This window comes from Protopterus annectens, chromosome 2.part0, assembly GCF_019279795.1.
Source record: "Protopterus annectens isolate FY-2018-M chromosome 2.part0, PAN1.0, whole genome shotgun sequence".
NCBI classification, from domain to species: Eukaryota; Metazoa; Chordata; order Ceratodontiformes; family Protopteridae; genus Protopterus; species Protopterus annectens.
This window is the reverse complement of record NC_056728.1, coordinates 1,800,040,926-1,800,062,100: the sequence shown is the minus strand read 5'-3', so window position 1 is coordinate 1,800,062,100 and position 21,175 is coordinate 1,800,040,926.

Genomic DNA, 21,175 nt, shown 5'->3' with positions numbered 1-21,175 from the left:
TAACCGCTTAATGCTGAATGAACGAAAAACTCTTTCAGTGGGGAACATGGATTTGTCTCTGTTTAACATTTGTTTACCGGGAAAGAGCCCATTTTCAGCGGAGGTCCGGGGAGAAACGCTCTAGACGCATGTCTTTGGAATGTGTGTGTGGGGGGGAGCCGGTGGAAACTCACGCGTACATAGGGAGGGCATGCAGATTGCACAGAAGTCTCCCCAGCCGAAAATCGAACCGGAGAACCTGTTGCTGTGAAACAACAACGCTGCACCACTGCGCCACTCGTGCGATGAAGATGAGGAAATGTGTTTTCTAGTTAGGTACAGTTTGAGAAATATGTTTTGTAAAAGTGGTACTCCTGCTGTTGTCGGGTATAGTCAGACAGCCTTTTACTTAGCCTTTTACTACATTACAACAACATATGTATGTATTCAGCACTTCACCCTTGGGCTAGAACACTCAGAATCATCCTCTGAACCTGGAAGCAAACATACAGCACTGTATTTCGCCCAGCAGTCGCACACTGAAGCAGAATGGTCTCATTTCTCATTATGCCCATGAAATTAGCCTTGCTTTGCAAAAGTGCACCATGCTCCTTTATGTATAAACTTTAACGATGTCTTGTTTTAGTGCATTGTTTCTTTGTCACATATCAGAAGCCTTTATGAGAATGCCCTCATCTCCTATCAGAAGCCTTTATGAGCATGCCTTCATCTCATTTACCCACTGTGGATGAAATTAGCATATAAATACAATTAAGAAAATGGCCATAGCCATACGTTTAATGCCAGCTCAGCAGTTTATAAAAATCAGATTATAGCTAGTAAGTTGTGCACATGAAGGCAGAGTCAAGCTAGTTTACCACAGTCTGTCTAACTTGGGTCATTTTCAAATCCACAACTTCGTCATTCACAAAGGCTATATGGGGATAGCTTTTGGCCATCTGCTTGTCCCTGAGGGGTCCCAGAATGAAGTTTATACCCATAGGGGGGGCTTAAAGTTGTAGCATTTTGTATATATCCTGCCTGATGTGTGATCATTGTAGAAGTCGTAACTCTTCCTTGATCCCCTCTTAAATATTCTGCTATTTTCTTAGTCTACTGGATCACAACAACTTAGGACTATGTCAGCCTAACCTACCAACTAATGATTAAATGCTACAACTTGCTGGATAGGGCAAAAACCTGAAAACCCTGTGGGAAACAGTAAAATTAATCCTGACCCATAATTCATTTATGAAAAGGGTCAACACAGCCATAATCTACCTGCATTCTCCTTCTTTTGTAAAGAGGTCAGAACAAAACTTGGCTGCCACTGATAGAAGGTGGCTTCCTGCAGTGAACTTGTCTTTACAAATACCAATAAAAGCCACCTCATCGATGCTTGTTTGTGGACTTCACAAAAGATCTTGATTTAGTGAGTTATACTCTCCTAATTCCCTTGAATCTAATTCCCCTGAATACTGTAAGTTTGGAACCTCCATAATCAATCAGGCTATTTCACTAATTGAAGTTTTTATTTTATTTATATTTATTTAACATTTGTTTACAGGGAAAGTCCGACTAGGACAGAGCCTATTTTCAGCAAAGGCCTGGGGAGAAACGCTCCAGACACATGTCTTTGGAATGTGGAAGGAAACCGGAGCACTTGGAGGAAACCCACATGAATGCAGGGAGGACATGCAGACTCCACTCAGAAGGCACTGCAGCGGAGAATTAAACCAGAGAACCTCTTACTGTGAGATGACAATGCTAACTGCTGCACCACTGCACCGCCCCATATCTTTTGATATTAAATATAGTAATTTTTCTACTCCTTAAAATGTTACATGTGGAGTACATTAGGTTCTATTGTGGCCTCAGTTTTATTTAGTATTTTCATTAACTCTTTGTCAGTTAACTTAAACATTTCTAATGGCATCCCCTATGTAAGATGACCTTGTTTTTATGAATCGGTCCCTAAATACAATCACACATTACTTAAAATGACTTGTTGATGTTTTTTGTCGCATTCAAAAAAAAAGGAATAAAAAAATGCCCGTTACAAATCCACTTACTTACTATAACCAAGACATTGAAACTGTCTACTACTACAAATGCATAGGCATTTAACGTGACTCAAGACTTAAAATTAAATGCATAGGCATTTAACGTGACTCAAGACTTAAAATTTCTTTGCACATTAGCAATGTGAACTCAAATATAAACTCTTATCATTTTTGGTTGTTGAAAAATCACTCACATACTCACTGTAGAAGGGTGAACCAGTATTGGCAAAAATATCTTACAGCCCTGTTTGGAGTATGGTCTTCTCTTACTCCCAAACACCTCAAAGAATCATCTAAATGACCACCAAACATTACCATAATATACAGCTTTATTCTACTTTCACTTCAGATCATCACTGTTTACCCTCCATTGTGCTAACTGGCTACCTGTAAAAGAAAATCCAGATCTCCTGCTCCGTAGCCTTATTCAAAAAACACTATAATAACATACCTACCCCGTCAGCCACAGCAGGTCTGTGTTTAACACATCATACCAGATATGATCCAGAGTTAACAATGCTCCATTCTTAACTAAGCCTGACAGTACTCTAACAACTGTGGACCATGACTTCTCATTTCTTGGACCTACACTCTGCTGCTGACTTCCAGAGAATATTTGTAGCAACTCCTCATATATTGTTTAAAATTATATTATCTGTCTTGTTAAAAGGCTGCCTGTCACTGCTTTAAGTATCAGCAGTCACTTAAACCATGATCTGAAACTACTAAGGCCTTTTACACACTGTATCACTACTGCATTACTTAACCAAAGAGCTATTTCATCTGCTAGCTAACCCTCCTCCTCTGACAACTATTTTCTTTTGACCTATTAAATATTACATATACCTTCTTTCTCCATACCAGTAATATAGTTTAAGTTTTAACACTTCAAGCAATCATTATTTGTCTCCTTTCACTTTACAGGAAAGCCTGCCTCTGCTGTTATCGTACATATGTAAATGTCAAACAGTCAGACATTTCAAGCATAATGTTACTTCAGTTATTTGTCACTCATCTCTAATTCTAGTTCTGTGAGAAATCATTATGTTCTCTTTGTAACTACTGTCTTTCATGTATCCTATTGTATTGCACTTTATAGCTAGTTTTGTTACTTGTTTTGTATTTCCTGAGCTGCTGCTGAAATGGGTCCTTTGTGGATTAATCTACTACCCTGGTTTGCAAACATGAATAAGTAACACTAAATATTATAAGTAAAAATAAGCCTTGCTAACACAGGCACCTCGTTAACATGCATGCTCCTTCCCAGCAAAGCACCTGCCAGTGACCTTTACTGACCACTTTTTGATAGCTGTCTGACTCCTTTTGGCAGTTGCTAACTCCTTAATAAACTTGCTGCTGCCTTCCCAAGTAATTATGGATCCTTTTTGGGTGTCTGACCCAGTAGCAAAATGTGTATCCCTTTAATTCCTCATGAGTTCTTTTGTCAAATTTTAGTATCTGGATGTCTTGCATACACATTTTCATATATATATATATATATATATATATATATATATATATATATATATATATATATCACATATATGTACATATCTTAAAATGTCAAAACCAGATGTTACTGTTTGCATTGTTTTAACGTAGCAATAATGTTGCTCTGAAAGTCTCTGGTTTTACAGTACTTTGATGAGTAAATTGCACATGTCTGCAGCACCATTGATCTCAATTCCTTCGCATGAGTAGTTCCAACATGAGCTTCAAGGTGATCATTTTATCTTTCATTCCTTGTATCCTTTAATAAAACCACTGCTGTACTAATCTTGTTTATGTCAGTTATATATTTCAAGGTTTTGATCGTATCATGACCAGAGTTTGTCTACTCTCCTTCATGAATGAATACATATCACCTTATTTTGGATTTGTGTAAATTTTTTTATTCACAAAACTTTATTGATTGCTCACAATCTATTCTTACAATCCCAGTGCAATCAACATGCATGGTGCACTATCCTTTTTCCGTAGTGGCTGCTCTGTTGATTTAATAAACAAGGTTGAAAGAGAAGTGTCCATCCTTAGTTCATTTTTCAGATTTACTGAACTGGAGATTACACATTTTGTGGTAAGATTTGTAATCCATGACCGAACCACCTGAGTGTTTAATATTCCATCAACATATTCCATTTTATTATTTTTGAAGACATTTATGAAAATATTTAGCATGGAAGATGTGAATGCAGTACTAAAAGTTCAGAGTGAATTTACATATTATTCCCTAAGATACAAAAACTGGGCTAGGCTAGACAGAATTAACATTTCACAGGAACATGTGCATTTAATTTTAGGTCTTGATACGCACCCAATAACTATTTCAGATCATTTGCCAATAATAACTAAAATAAAAACACAGGGTAATGAAATAAAAATGAGACAATGGTGCTTTCCCAACTATCCGTTGAAAAGAGAGGAATTTAAGGAATGGGTAGTAGAAAGTATTCTGGAGCTATTACAGAAGACAGAAATTTCTCCTGAAAATGTAGCTAGGGAGTGGGATAAAATTAAAGTGGATTTTAAAAATAGGGTGGAAATAAAAGAAAGGGAAATATGGTTAAGAAGTAACAAGAATTATTTAGAGGGACTGACAGATGTTAAAGTATTGCAAAATAGGGGGAGTCTCAACTGCAGAATGCTAAGCAGAAAAAAAAGGAAATTACCTCGATAATACCATGAGTTCAGACAGATTGCTGGTAAGCAACTGTTTTTTGATAATAACTCTAGAGCACAAAAACTTTTAGCACAATGACTCAGGCAACAGAAAGTAGAAAGGACTGTCGCTAAGCTTAGGGAGCCTATAACAAGGAAACAACAAGGGATCCTGTAGAAGTATTAGAAATATTTTAGAAATTTTATAAAAGTCTGTATAAAGCAGGGAAATATGGAAATCAAGAAAAGGTACAAATGGAAATGTTTATAGAAGAATTAAATATGCCAAGGTTATTGGTAGATGAGGCTCAATTACTAATAGTTAGGATAGGAAGAGATGAGATAAAAATGGTGATGTATGACCAGTCTACAGGAAAGTTCCCAGGAATAGATGGTATTCTTGTGGAAGTTTGGAAGCTAGGAGGAAAATCTGATAAAGATCTGGAAGGTTCTGTTTAACAGTATTTTAAGAGGCGGACAAGTACTAACATCTTGGAAGAAAGCAGTGGTAGCTCTAATACCTAAAAAAGGTAATGATCCATCAAATGCTATACCATGATAATAAAGTGTTTATGTCTATAATTTTATTTATTTATTTATTTGCAGTTGGTTTACCAGGATAGTCCATTGAGCCAAAAAGAACCTGTTTTCAATGGAGTCCTAGGGAGAAAAGCTCCAAAAACAATCAAGGTTACAATAGTTTTTGATTATAATTTTACAAGTGTCATAGATCCGAGCAAACATTACAATTAATACAGACTAGAGATGAAACTTACAGATGATACAGACTAGCAAAAGGAACATTACAAAATAAATACTGAGAGCCATTACATCATAGGAAGCATACACTTAAGAGGTGCAGCTTATTGCATTCTTTGCAAATATCTTAGGAGTTACAAGGAGGTATGAGTTAAGAGATAAGAGAAATGAAAATTGCTAGTGTAAACAGGGGAAGAAAGGAAGATGGAAATAGCCAGTGTAAGTTATGTGGGGTGGGAGCAGGAGCATTCCCACTGGGTTACTAGATGTGAGTGGAGAGATTTTTTGAAAATAAAGCGGTTAGGGGTGGTACGAATGGACAGCGGTAGGGAGTTCCAGAGATGTGCTAGACCATAGGATAGAATATTTTTGCCTGGGGGACGAGTTGGTTTGTATACTTCTAATAGATTTTGGTTGTTAGACCTTAGTACTCTGTCAGGGAGGTGCATTTTAAAGGCATAAGAAAGGGAGGGACAGAGGGAGGGGTTGAAAATGAGCTTGTGAGCAAGAGTAAGTTGAGTATAGGTGAGATGATTGGGTAGTTCTAGCCATTTTAGTATGTGGAGAGAGGAACAGTGGTGAGTGGAGGACTTATGGCTGGTAGCGAACTTGGCAATTTTGTTGTAGCAAGAGGAAAGTTGTGTTTTCAGTGAGGATTGTAGATTAGATAGGAGTGGAGCTCCATAGAGAAGGGAGGGGATAAGAAAAGATGTAGAGAGAGTGATTTTAGTGGCAGGTGTAAGATAATGATTTTGTTGGTAGAGCATGCCTAGTTTTTGATGGGTTTTTTTGATATTTAGCTGTAAGTGGGAATTGAATTTGAGCTGACTATCTATTTGGACCCCAAGTAACTTGGTCTCAGACACCAGTTCCAGAGATGTGTTATTTTGACTGGCTATAATGGCTAAACAAATGGCAAAAGTGATGCCAAAATTGACAGATATGGATCAAAGTGGTTATGTGGAAGTTTGGCAAACATTTGCCAACATTAAAAGAACAATGATGATCCAGAGAGAAGCAGAATGTAAGAAAATACCACTGTTAAGCTATGTCAAACCTAGAGCTGTTGGACATGCTCCACTTAAAGAAATCCCAATCCCTCAGAGCTACATGCTCTAGGGACCTAAACCTTGTCACCACAATAAACAGAACATGCTGGAGGGATAGATTCCTGTCCCAGAGACTTCCCATACTCTGGAACAGACTACCTATCTATGTCAAACAGAGCTCCTCATTAGCACTCTTCAAGAAAAATCTTGATGATTGGATGGGAAATGGGAAATTCACCCCGGGGATCACTTCTGTGGCTCTGCTCGACAGGGGCACAGGAAAATAATTTTCTTTGGTGGAGAAAGCCAGGGCACATTTTTTGGCTAGGTTTGTATGGGCCCTAGGACCGATAGCCTAGTACCTACCTATGCACCTATGTTGTTGGTGGATCTTTTTGCAGAGAAAGCATTTGACATAGAAAGCTGGGACTTTATGAGCAGGGCAATGGAAGCATTTGCATTCCCTGATAAAGTTATTTAATAGGAGGATATATGAGAGATCGGAGGCAAACATTAAAGTAGGTGGACTCCTCTCTGATAATTTCTGTTTGAGCAGAGGAACCAGGCAGGGTGTCTTCTCTCCTCTTTGTTATTTGAATTATATTTGGAACCATTGGCAGTGAAAGTAATGGACTCAGTAATTCAAGGATAAAATTGATATGGTAGTCAAGAAAAGCTGGCTCTATTTGCAGATGATATTACTTAATATCTGACAAAACCAGAAAGAGACATTACAGTGTTGTGGAACACTTTGAGACCGATTCAGATCTTTTCGGGATACAAAATGAATGAAGCTAAAACTAAGGCAATAGTGGTAAATTATGTACCCACACACAAATTGGTTCAGCAATATCTATATTTATGGGGACATGATAAAATGGAGTATTTAAGAGTATGGATTAAAAATGATTCTGTTGTGGAAGCTAAGGATATGTGGGAAGAGATAATACAAAAACTGAGAAAATGGAAGCTCTGTCATATGGACATCAATAGTAAGATATAAGCAGTTAAAAATTTTTAGTCCCTTTAATGTTAGGCACAGGTCAGGCATATTTTTATCAACCAGAAGAGAAGTTATGGATAGCAATTAAAAAAGAGCTGAAGGATTTTATCTGGGAGGGGAAGACAGCAAGAGTCAAGTGGAATAAGCTTATTCTTCCAATAGAACAGGCTAGATTGTGATTACCTGATTTGAAGGGGTATTTCAGAGCAACACATTTAAGGTTACTATACATAGCCCAAGCAAAAAACTGTAATTCAAAGTGAAAAGAGATGATGGTAAAACAGGAGGAAGCTCCAGAAACAAGGAGAAACTGGGATTTTGGATGCAGACTTCTAATGAAAATAACAATATTCATACAGAATGTTATATTCATAAAGAAGCAAGAAGTATTCTAAGAACTAAGCAACATGGGAATGGAGAAAGGAGGTTCTGTCAGTAGGGGTGACTGCTATTAGGGATGCAGACAGTAGGCAAGAGGGGGCTGGAATTTATTGGAGAAAACTGGCAAAGGAACCGAGTTATTGGGAGTCATTCTCCACAAACCCTCTGCTTTGTCCCACTTTTAATATTTTGTCCTTCTGCCACAATTTTGTCAGAATCAACTCCTTCTGCTAGTAATACTGCATCTTTACTGTTAAAGGTCTTGGTTGTTTTCTCATAGCCACAACGGGCCATAACAACGGGCAAAACTGCAATTCAAATAGTAGCTTGCTACAGATCACCCACCATAACCCAGGACCCCCATTCCGCGTTTCTGGAGAGACTGGCAAATATGAAGGTCCTACCAAACGCCCTAATATTGGGTGATTTCAATTACCCAAGCATTAACTGGGAGAACTACTCAAGTACTAACTCCCTTGTCCAATGCTTCCTAGAATTTATAAACTGGAACGCCCTGGATCAGCTGGTCAACGCCTCCACCAGAGGTGACAACATATTGGACCTGGTCATCACCAACATGGGAGACTGGTGTGCTGCACCGGAGGTCAAACCCTCGCTGGTTAGATCAGACCATAGACTAATTACTCTGGATATCCACATTCCGCCCCCACCCTCAATCAAGGAAATCACAGTGAAAAACTTTTCAAAAGCAAACTTCACGTTACTTAAGACCGAAGTGGAAAGGTTCACAGCCCCCATGCTAAAGGACAATGCTGTCCAAGCTGCTGAATCCCTTACAAAAGCACTCTATGAGCACCTGCAAGAATGCATTGATCGTGCTATCCAAAGCAAAACCAAGACTCACTCCTCCAAGAAAAGGAAACCAGTCTGGTTGAGCCCTGCCATAAACAAGATATACAATAGAAGGAGGAAACTAGTGCAGAAAAGAGTAAAATCCCAAGAAGGAAAGACATCCCTGATGAGTATCAGCAAGAAACTACAATCCCTCATAAAATCATCCAAGGCTAGCTTCGAAAGAAAAATTGCCAAGGACTCCAAAGATAACCACAAAGCATTCTTTAGCTATGTCAAGAACGTAAGTGGAAACTCTCAGATCTGCTCTGAGTTAGTGCAGAATGGCACAAAATACACTGAACCGACTGATATTGCCAACATTCTGGCAGACAGGTTTAGTGCAAACTTCACTCCCCTCTCACCCCCTAAAGGGCCCATAACCATACCAGAAGAATGTAGTGCCCCAACAATCACTGACACATAGGTTAAAACAGCCCTATCCAAAGCCAAAAATACAGCTTCAGTGGGACCAGACGGTGTCCCAGGCTATGTGTTACACGAGCTCCAAAATAAACTAACCCCTCACCTAAACACACTGTTCAAACTCAGCCTCTCTACAGGCTACGTACCCATAGAGTGGCACAGAACAACAGTTATCCCGCTTCACAAAGGTGGAACCACAACGGACCCCGGGAACTATCGCCCTATAAGCCTGACTAGCCTGGTCTGCAAGGCAATGGAGTGCATCATCATGGAATTCATTAACAGTGACATTGGGAACCTTCAAACATTGGACCCGACCCAGTTTGGCTTTGTTAAGGGCAGATCATGCCTCCTAAACCTGGTGGACTTCTTTGAGACAGTTACCAAGGCTTTAGATGAGGGGAAGGGGGTCCACACAGCCTACCTAGACCTCGCAAAGGCTTTCAACACTATTCCCGTTCTGGTATTATAGACAAGCTCACCAGCCTGAACATAAACCCCTTTGTCACGAGATGGGTTGCCAGTTGGCTCACGGATAGAACCCACACAGTGAGAGTTGCAGGCTCTAGGTCCGACTCTAAACCAGTTACAAGTGGCGACCCCCCAGGGCTCAGTCCTGGGACCTCTCCTGTTCGGTATATACTTCTCAGAGGTACAGGCAAGCACAGGAGGACTATGGCTGACCAAGTTCGCAGACGACTGCAAACAGGGGGCCATAACTGAGTGTCCAGCTGATACAGACATCCTCCAGAAGAGTCTCACTGAGACGGATACCTGGTGTAAAAATCATGGCCTCAAGCTAAATGCCAAAAAGTGCATAGTCATCCCCTTTGGAAAAAACAAAGTACCCGCGAACTACCACACACATGGTAGTCCCCTAAATACAGAAAGTGTAATAAGGGATCTGGGGACCCAAGTAGATAGTAATCTCTCCTTTGATAATCATATTGCCAAGGTGGTTAGAAAATAGTTCTATGTGGCCCACCTAATCACAAAAGGGTTTGCATCTAGAACAAAAGAGGTTATTGTGCCCCTCTACTCATTACTCGGCAGACCCATCATGGAGTACAACGCCCCATTTGGGATGTACCTTACAAGACACCTGCAACAGCTGGAAAGACCACAGAAGTACCTCACCAAGAGGATTGCTGGCCTCAAACATATGCCGTATGCAGCTCGACTGAAGAAACTCCAGCTGTACTCGGTTGCATACCGCTTACTCAGAGGTGATCTCTGCCTGACATACAAGGCCATGTGCAATCCAGAATTGATGGACATGCTCCACCTAAAAAAAACAAATCCCCAAGAGCCGCATGCTCTAGGGATCTAAACCTCACCACAGCGATAAATAGAATGTGCTGGAGGGGTATATTCTTGTCCCAGAGACTCCCCATGCTTTGGAACAGGATTCCAATCTACATTAGGCAGAACCCCTCACTAACACTCTTCAGGAGAAACCTTGACGAGTGGATGGGAAACAGAAAATTTACCCCGGGGATCACTGCAGTGGCTCTGCTGAACAGAGGCACAGGGAACTAATCTAAGGGGGTGGCGAAAACCAACACATTCTGGCTAGGCTTATAGATGCCCTTGGGCAGATAGCCTAGTACTTACCTATGAACCTATAGTCAGGTTTGGAGCATACGCATGATGTACCCTTTCAGTTAACAATTCCTGTTGTGGAATACCAGTCCAGTTGCTTATTTTTGCTGTCATAAAATTAATAGTCTGTTCCTTCCAGCTTCTCGTGTACAGCAGAAAATCTCAGGTTTTTCATACGTGCTCTGTCCTCTAATTCTATTATTTTTAAACATTTCTTCTTGTGCAGTCTCTTATTCAGCCAACCTTTTCTTCATTTTGACCTCTGAGTTTTGCAGTTTTTTCACCTTATCTGAATATCTGTTTAAAGGGCTTATATTTTTTTCCCAACCTTTTATTGTTTGAGTTGATATTCTCCATTAGTGTTTTGTTTGTTTTAGTCAGGTTTGTGTACAGTTGCCTTATACTTTCTTGTACGTTACTGGAGAACGTCTGGAGCTTGCACCGCTTTTTGCTGAACAGCTATTGTACTTTTCCCAGTCAGTGTTTTTTCATCACCTTTTGTAGCTGATTTTCATTCAGGTCCTCTGTATTTCTTTTTTCCTGGCATCCAAGCAGTGCACTCATTAACCAGTTACTGAAATGTACCCATAAATCTAGGTTCACTGGCTTTCTCTGCTAAGTTTCTGTTTTCTTACTGGGGGAACTATAATTAAGCTGTTACTCAATGTGCAGTCATTTTAGATATAACAATAATATATAGGAAGGACAGTGATGCAATACGAGAATGAGACAAAAAATGTATAAGATTAATAGTGATATATGTGTATAGTAATATGATGGAGATAAAACAATTGTTTGAAGAAATTAAAAACATTGTGTTACTGAATATGCCATTAGTGATGGTGGAAGATTGCAACTGTAACCTGAGGAAATGAAATAAAAACACAATATATTAACATGTTAAGAAACATAATAAAATGTGGAGATTTAAAAGTAGAAAAGACTAGAAAATGGACTTATAAAAGAAGGCGGTTCAGACTGAATTTGATTATATTCTTTACTCTAAAGACACAAAAGAAGTAGTGATGAGAGTACACATGGCAAGAGTTTTCACATCTTAGAGCAGTATGGGCCGGGATAGGTGAGGACAGAGAACTATTGAAGGAGGGAAAGGGATAAAGAGATTAACTGCAAATTTTAAAAAGAAGAAAGAAGTAATAAAAGGGAAGGAAATATTATGGAAAGGTTATATGACAATGAGGCCATTTTATAAAAGCTGGACACTGGTGGTTGGGTATACAAAACATATTTAGAAGTGAAAAAGACTAAAAAATAAAATAGAAATAAAAAGGAAGTGTCAATAAGAGCAATATACAAATGTAAGAAAATAATAGGTTTTTGTTTGTGCCTTTCGGCTTTTCCCGGTTAGGGGTCGCCACAGCGGAACTCCGGTCCGCTAATGATTGGCAGTAGAGTTTTACGTGCTGGCTTGCTGGGCCTAACGCACAACCTTCAACGAAGGAACGTCCGTTCACGCATGTCGCCACACAGAAGACGTTCTAACTGAGAATCAAACGGGCAATGTCTAACTGTGAGGCTACAATGCTACCGCAGCACCACCACCACAGTTGTAAGAAAATAATAGGTACAAAGTAAAAAATGATGTGATATAGGCAAATATTTTTTTTCTGAAAGGAAAGAGGAGATTTCCTGTTATTTACAAAAAAATGTAAAAGCAACAGAAGGCTGTTATGTTAGATGATAAAGGAGGCGTAGAATAGTAGCAACAAGATGCTACCATACAATGTTGGTTATTCAAACTCTTTTGCCACATTCGAGGCCTTATATGAGTTTGCTTCCACCCAGTATATGATCATAAACTGTAGTCCCAATCAGTCCATCCAGTTCCATCTTAACTGCAAACTGGGTATGTGTAATTATTACTACTACCAAACTGAAGAATCTTAGACCTCCTGACATTAAAGTCAATATTATGTTTCCTAAACCATACCTCAATATTATCCAAATACCTCTGTAATATTGCATGAACATTCATACTTTTTATTCCAGCCCCCAGCTTGTTAATGTTTGCAAATATAGTGACCCATATTCCCTTCTGTTATGAGAAATCAGACGTAAATATTGCAGACAACTTTGGCCCAAGCATTGCTCCTTGGAGGACCCCAATATTAACATCTTCCTTATTTGAAAGGGACTGAAATACCCTAATGCTGTAGATTCTTCCTGCCAACCAATTTCTGCCTATTTAATTACAAAGCCATTAAAATTTAATTTTGAAACTGCATTCATAATACCTTTATGAGATACTGATTCACATGTTTTTGTCAGATCTAAGTATAGCACATCAAGTGGCAAGCCCTGATCTGTTTCTTCCCAAACTGGTTAGTAAAAGCTCAACATAGGCAAGAGGACCCTATAGTAAAAATGTGTTGATACTCATTAGTAAAATGTCTCTTTCTGTCTGTAATCTTATCACAAACTATCCTTCAAAACACTTAGATAATATGCAAGTCTAATAGTATGACAATTATCTAATGATGTTAAATTACTTCCTTTTGGTGTAGGTACTAAATCATTTCTGAAATAGATATTTAAGTCAGCTAATTATTAATTCATTTATTTTATCAAGGAAAATAAATTTAAGCCACGTGTCCAGCTGCTGTATGAAGCCTGACAGTCTTTAATGCTCTCGTTACCTCCTTTTCCCTTATAATTGGACAATTACTCAAAACGTTCATACGCTGATTCCCTCTCTTCTTTCTGGTAATGTCTCAGAGGCCTCTGTAAAAGTTTTAACAAACATATTTGATAGTTTTGTGGGTTAGAAATAAAAACCTGATTTGACACAATACTAAAATTAGAACCATTATCCCCTTTGTACTCATTCAGATGTTTATACAAAGCCTTTTTATTGTTTAATTATCCAATCTTGGTTCATATTTTCTTTTAATACTATGTATCTGTTGTCTTAGATTTCCTTTCATTTTTGATACCTCATCTTATTATTTAAACTGGGGGGTGGTTATTATTTTTCCACATGTAGTTCTTCCTTTTTTTTAGTTTATCTAATCTCTTACTTTACAATAAACAATTTGATTTTACCTGCTTATCATAAGCTCTCACACTTGGAACATATTTACCTATCAAAGATGAGAAAAAGAATAAAAAAAATCTAATAAACTGCACTATTTCCCTTAACATTAACTTTTTCCACCCGTTTCTTTAAGTCTTTCATAATTAATCTAAAATTTGCTTAATAAGCCTTCCTAAGTTTACCTACGTCCACTATCATTTTGTGTATTAACCATCTCCCAAGAAATATTCATATGATCTGAGATACCAAACTCTGGGATCATTTTTTTTGATCTGTAACCTAATTATCCTCTTTTATCCATACAACATTTAAAGCATTATTCCATCTAGTAAGCGCTTTCACTATCTGTGCATAGCCCATTTCCCAACCAGTGACTGTAGTGTACTTAAAACTCTATTATTTACAGTATACCTTGTCAAGTCTAGCAAATCTCCTGGTATTATATCATACTCATCATAAAAAACTATTGCATAATTCTTTGACAAATACCTCAACACCCTTATTTTACTTGATTCCAGTGTCTGTAAAATAGTACAGTTTTCCATTGTAAGTTTGTCTTAACTATTCTTGCCCCTATAATTTCATATTTTTCATTCAACAAAATGAGAGAGAACTGGCAATTTTTACTTACAAAAACTGACACCCAACCCTTTACTTATTAGTTCTTTATGATGTAAATACATGTATGTATGATAAATAAGTACATAAAGCACAAAAAAATAATTTAAGAAAAAGTAGATCACTAAGTGGTTCCTAATAATGCAAGGAGTTTAAATAATACGGTAGGGAATTTAGAAGCCAGGATAACATGCAAAGATTATAGTTTACTGACTGTAATAAAGCTACTGACTTTTGTGTAACCAGTTTGGAGTAACAACTCGTATCCACAGTCCCACCCCCAAATGCCCTCCTTCTTTTCTTTTTTGTCATTTCTTGACTTTCTTTTTCTATTTCGGTTATATCGCTATCACTATATTCTCTCTTTACCCCAACTGTAGGTGTCTACTCCACATTATTAGTTAATCCTTTCACCTTATTGTTTTTGACTGCATCCTTCTCTGCAAAGAATATTTGTTCTTCATTTTTATTATTCTCAGTCATCACAGCCTCTAATGCCACTCCATTATTTCTTCCATCTGTAATTGAGGTATAATGAGCCTTCCCCGTTGCTGTTGTAGTTTGGACTTTTTTATGCCTTGAAATCATTACTATCTGAAACTGATGGTTATATTCCTCATCTTCTGCTGTTTGTGTGCCACATCATTATACTGCTTTATAATGCTGTTAGTACTATTTCCATCCTTCCCACATAATACTTTTTCAATACCTCACTCTCTGGTATAGTTTTCAAACATATTGCAACCTAAGCATTTTGTTACATAACTCCTTTCTAGAAAATCTGCTAAACAATATTTATCCATTTCCTCCTAATTTGTTTCAGTCAGTGTAAATATTACAGGTATATTCCTCTTTTACCTTCTACACTGAACACACTGAACATACAAAGAAGTACAGAGTGTGTTTTTGTATCTTTGCGTTGCTGCTTGCCACAATGGCTGCTCTACCCTCATAGCTTCTTGCTAGACCTATTCCTTTTAAAACTCCTCCTGTTAAAGTGATATAACAAAATTTTAGAGATGAGGTAGTTTGAAAATAAAGCATAACTGAAGTTTGAAAAATGTTCTGCCACAGCATAAAATAAATTATTAACCAGATCCAAATCATGCACACTGAAGTTGAATGGCTTCTATTTAAACAAGTGGCTGCTTTTAAAATGCCACCACCTTTTAAAGTGCTACAGCAAAGTTTTGGAGATAAGGTAGTTTGAAATAAAACACAAAGTTTTAAAAATGTTTTTCCACACAGCTTGAAAGAAGTAAGTGTTGCACGGGTTCCAAATCACACACACTGAATTTGAACAGAGGTGGTCAAGAAATTTGCAGGGGAAATGTGTAAAAAATAGAAAATGGAAAGTGAAAACAAAACACCTGAAAAGGTAAAGTAATTTTAGAAAATTATGTAAGAATATAAGAAATAGCGAAGTAATAAAGAAGGTAAGACTGAATCAGCGCCAGGTAGCACCTTCACTCTGCCTGTGCCTCTGAATTGGCTCCACCCTATGCGTCACTATTCACTGAGCACTTAGCATAGTACAGTGTGTTAGTTTGCCTAATTCCCAGCCTTTGTTCTTAGGTTCGTATGTTCATAGGAGGTCACTAGACTAGCAGCCCTAGAGCCCTTACAAGCCTAGCCATGTTAATCCTGAGTTGCCTTAATTGTCTTTGTTTTGATGGATGCAATTCACAAAGTGAGTCTAGAATAAACATCGATTACCCCTGTCCACGAGGGACATAAGTGCTTCTCCCGGGGAGAATTTGTGGTCTCCCATACATTTGTCCAGGTTGCTTTTGAATAGGGTTAGTGAGGAGCTCTGCTTCACCTGAATTCAAAGTTTATTCCAGAGTAGCAGCAATCTCTGGGAGATGTATCTGTCTCTCCATCATGTTCTGTTAATGTCACAGGCTAGGTTAAGATCCCTAGAGTGAGTGACTCTTGTGCCATTTGACTTGCAGATGTACAGCATTTCCATTAGGGCAGCATCAGAGACTGCCCTGTAGGCTAGGCACATGTCACCTCTCAACAGCCTGTATAATACAGAGTACAGTGACAGGACTTTCAGTCTACCAACGTAAGTCATGGTTTGGAGGTGCTGCATTTTCTTGCTGAGAAACCTCTGTGGTTTCTCCAGTTGCTCCAGGTGTCTGGTGAGGTACATGCAGAAGGGAGCATTGTACTCTATTAACGGTCTGATGAGGGTCGAATACAGTGGAATTATAACATCCTTAGATCTGGGTGCGATGCCTTTCTTATGAGATGCACAATGCAAAAGGCTTTCGTTACCACTGTGGAAACTTAGTGGTTGAAGTTCAGATTGCTATATACCTGTGTTCCAAGATCAAACACCACTGGGTTTGAACTTAAGGGGTTCTGTCAAAACTGTAATTAGCAGGGAATTCTACTTTGCCAAAGGGGATAATAATACACTTTTTTGCATTTAGTTTTAGACAATGGCTTTGGCATCAGTCATTTGTCTGTGTTAGCTCCTCCTGTAATGAGTTAACATCACTGGGGGACTCAATGATTGCACCCAGTTTGCAATCATCAGTGAAACCGGTAAGCCAAAGGCAGTCTACTTTAGTCTGGACTTCTGAGAAATCGATTCCAAACAGTAAAGGGCCCAGCACAGATCCTTGTGGTACGTCACTGGTGATGAGTCTACTGGTAGAGGTGGAGTCACCAACCTTGAAAGTATGTGTTCTGTCGGTGAGCCAATTGGCTACCCATCTAGTGATGTAAGGGTTAATCCCCAGTTTTTAATTTCTCCAAGTCTTTTGGGTTTTTAATACCATGACAGGAATGGACCCCATTTCTAAGTCAAAGTGCAATTAAAGTTCATGAAATTAGTATTGTTTCAATCCTTGATGTTAGCCAGAAGTGCTCTTTGCAGCACCACAATGTGCCCAGGAATGACTCCTTCTGCAATTCATATGGAGTTGCATGTATTGGTAACATATCTAAATGTGATTGTAAATTCTTTTTTATAAGACCCGTTGCTCCCACTACTATTGGAACTGTCTGGGTGTCTTTCTTCCACATTGCTCTCATTTCTTCCTGCAAAACATGATATTTTATGACTTTGTGTCTCTCTGTACGCAAGACACTGTAGTTACTGGGTGTGGCAATTTCATTGATCAATGCTACTTTTGTCTTCTTTTCATGGACCACTTTATCTGTTTTTCTAGCATCTATCTTTTGAACTGTTGGTAATGGATGATCCCATGTGATGTAGACTTCATTGTTTTCTATGATGATTTGTGGCTCATGTTTCCAATGTTTTTTAGCCACTTCAGTACCATAATGTTTGCACAATCCCCAGTGCAACAATCATGCCACATTATTATGCCTTTCAATATACAGTCCTTCTGCCATTAGTATGTCACAGCCAGCAACCAGGTGTGCAGCTGTTTCCCTTTCTGTTTTACAAAACCTACATTTGTCTGTTTCTCCCACATGTTCAATAGACGTTGTAAACCAACGTGTACGTAGCCCATTGTCTTGGGCTGCCAATATTAACCTTTCATATCTTGGTTTGAATTCACCTCTGCTTAACCAGTCCTGCATTTGATCCTGATCAACATAAGGTTCTTCCAGAAGTTTTCTATACTCACAACTATATTTATGCATTTTACACATTTCTTGCCTTCTCATCTGGTACTTCACCTTATATTTTTTCTTTTGTTTTTTGACACATACAATTGCTGCCTGATTTTTTATCTACTACTGGTTTGATTTCCATTCCTGCTTGACGCCGATATGCTTTTGTTAGACTAAGCAGAGAAGTCATCTTAGATTTATTCTCCTCATGTTTCAAAACTTACACTACATTCAGGTCTTGTGAGGTCAGCAGATATGTGTGCAGTCCCACGATTGCAGATCTAGTTTCAAGGAGGCCCATCCCTCTTTCAGAATGGGGAATATATAATCTTGGTATACATCATATATAAATCATTTGGTGAGCATGAAGCATCCTCTTGTTTTCCTGTCTATTCTATCCAACACGTTTTGGTTCAGTCAGTCACTCCAAAACTGTAAGTTAGGATAGGAAGAGCAAACTGGTTTATAGCTTGAATTTTGTTCCTAGATGTCAACGCTGTTTTTAGGATTCATTTAAGTCTTCTAAAATATTCCTTGCTAAGTTTCATTCACATTTTTTCATGCTTTATTGTTGGTCCTTCATCAATTCCCAAATATTTATACACTCCCTTTTGCTCAAGTTTGTTTATATCACAATCTTGTCCCAAACTGATGTTTTCTTGGTGCTGCAGTTTTCCTGCTTATTTAAAGGTTGCTTTTGCACATTTAAGACCAAATGGCATTCTTATATCATCTGAAAACGTTTTGACAACTTGCATTTGTGCTTTTAGTTTCTCATCTGATGAGCTATACAGTTTTAAATCATCGACAAAGAGGAGATGAGAAGTCTTTACACTTGGATAGCAACAGCAGCCCGCTGTTACTAGACCAACTACCAAACTCTAATAATGATGGTAACCTAACCGCATTGATTATGGCTTTATCACAGCGTGTGGACAACTTGGCGGCTAGGTTTGAATCAAGTAACACTTTTACTGCAGCTTATCCAGCAAGTAGTAATAACTCTGATATGGATATTACACCAGCCCAACGTTCACACAGAACGTCCACAGGAAGGGAAGAGTTGCACAACGTTCTTCAGGCGGGCAACGGAACTAAGGCTAGCCCGAATCCGTCATTAAGTTACAATCAACCAGAGTGTGGGATTTCCACTATGACAGAAAGAGAGGGCGTCGGAGAGCTTATAGAAACTCCCGGTTTTGAAAAATGGCTTACTGATACCAGTAAACTGGTATTCAAACACCCGAATGGTACGGGATTTTCAGCAGAAGACGCCAATGATATACAGGTCAGTGCACCATGTCTAACTAATAAATTAAAGCTTCTAGACATTAAACTTGTGAAAATTAAGAAGCTACAACTGGAGGTGAACTACCTCAATGAATGTATAAAAGAAAAACTAGTACCGAAAGGGTTACACTACCATGTCTACCCTACAGGACTGGTAGCGAATTTTCTTTTTCATAAATAACTCCTAGCATTTTTCGACATGAAAGGAATTGCCTTGCTTAAATTAATGGTTAAACATTATGGTCTTCAGGTCATTGATTTATCTAATGAAGTAAAAGAACTGAACACGGAAATACTTACAAACTCGGATTTCTCTTGCTATAAGTATGAGTACGATAGGTCATTTACTACAATTGACCAATTACTGGAAAGGTTAAAGCTAAACAAAAACAAGAAAATGATCAGGGACCATTTAGCTTATGGGAATGGTACAGCCTATCCCAAACCACCACTGTCTCAATCATGTTACCCCTGTAACAGAAGGTGAAGTTCTAGCTGAAATAGACATTGATGAAGTGACTCTCACCAATGAAAGGACTTATTCTAACCAAAACCAAAGAAATCACCAAGAACTTGATAGATATTCATGGGCAAACCGGCTTAGAAGGAATAGAGAGAGAACTGATGGCAATTATAATCATAATGATTCCTTGGACAATTTTGACTACATACATCAAGGGGCTATTCCTAAGAAGAATTTTAATAATTTCAATCAAAGTGCTCAAAAAAACAACAAGCGCCCCTTGAACAAACCGAGGAGATAATTAATAGAACCGAATCACCAGAAATTATTACCAACAGAGATGGGGACTTTACTATCTACAATTTTTCGAGCCTAGAAATAGACCCTTGTTTTGTTGAACTATTGTCCAAGGGTTATACTTTTATACCTAATCAACATATGGACTTGGTGCAGAGTATTAAAGACTTGAAACTATTTGTTAGAAAACTTAATCTGAATTTACTACTAGGTAATTCTGAACATACTACTTCTGCTTATTATATTCCTAGTGATTATAATCCCCCCTACACCCAGCTCTTCAATTATTTGAAGCTATTATGGAGCATGACTTTAGGAACTTAGCCAATAAGGGTAATAATTTATTTTATAATAACAATAATAATCGCAGACAGCCTAATATTACCCCGGATGAAAACGCCTTTCTTAAACTGTTTAATGTGAGGGCGATAAAACCTGACAAGGGACGGGGGTTAACACTTTTTGATCACTACGACTACATCCAGAGGGTCTCTACAATGTTAGACAATGAAACTTACCAAAAAGTGAGTGTTAATGAAGTTAATTTGGCGTATAGGCAGATTAAAAGCTACTTTAGTGACCTTTTTATCGAAGGCTATATTGATATAGATATGTATAATTATATAAAAACGGAATGGCCTAAAATACCGTTTTTTTTGCCACGCGAAAAATACATAAAAACTTGCAAAATCCCCCTTTTAGGCCACTAATTGATGGAAGGAATTCCATCACTTACGCGAGTGCAAAACTAGTTGACAATATTTTGAAAAAATATTTAGTTAAAGAAATGCAAATTAGTAAAGACTCATGGGCTTTTCTAAGTAAAATAAATGGACTGGAATATAATTTCCTCACAATAGATGTGGTAGATTTATATACTTCAATCCCACATGATGTAGGTCTTGAATGGGTAAACATCTATCTAGTTAAAAAAGGAGCTTCTAGTAGTGAAGTATACCTAGTAACATCTTTACTTGATATAATTTTAACTAACAACTATTTTCTGTTTAACAACGAGCTATACCTGCAGAAATGCGGAGTGGCTATGGGGTCCCCAGTAGGTGCTAGCTTTGCAAATACAGT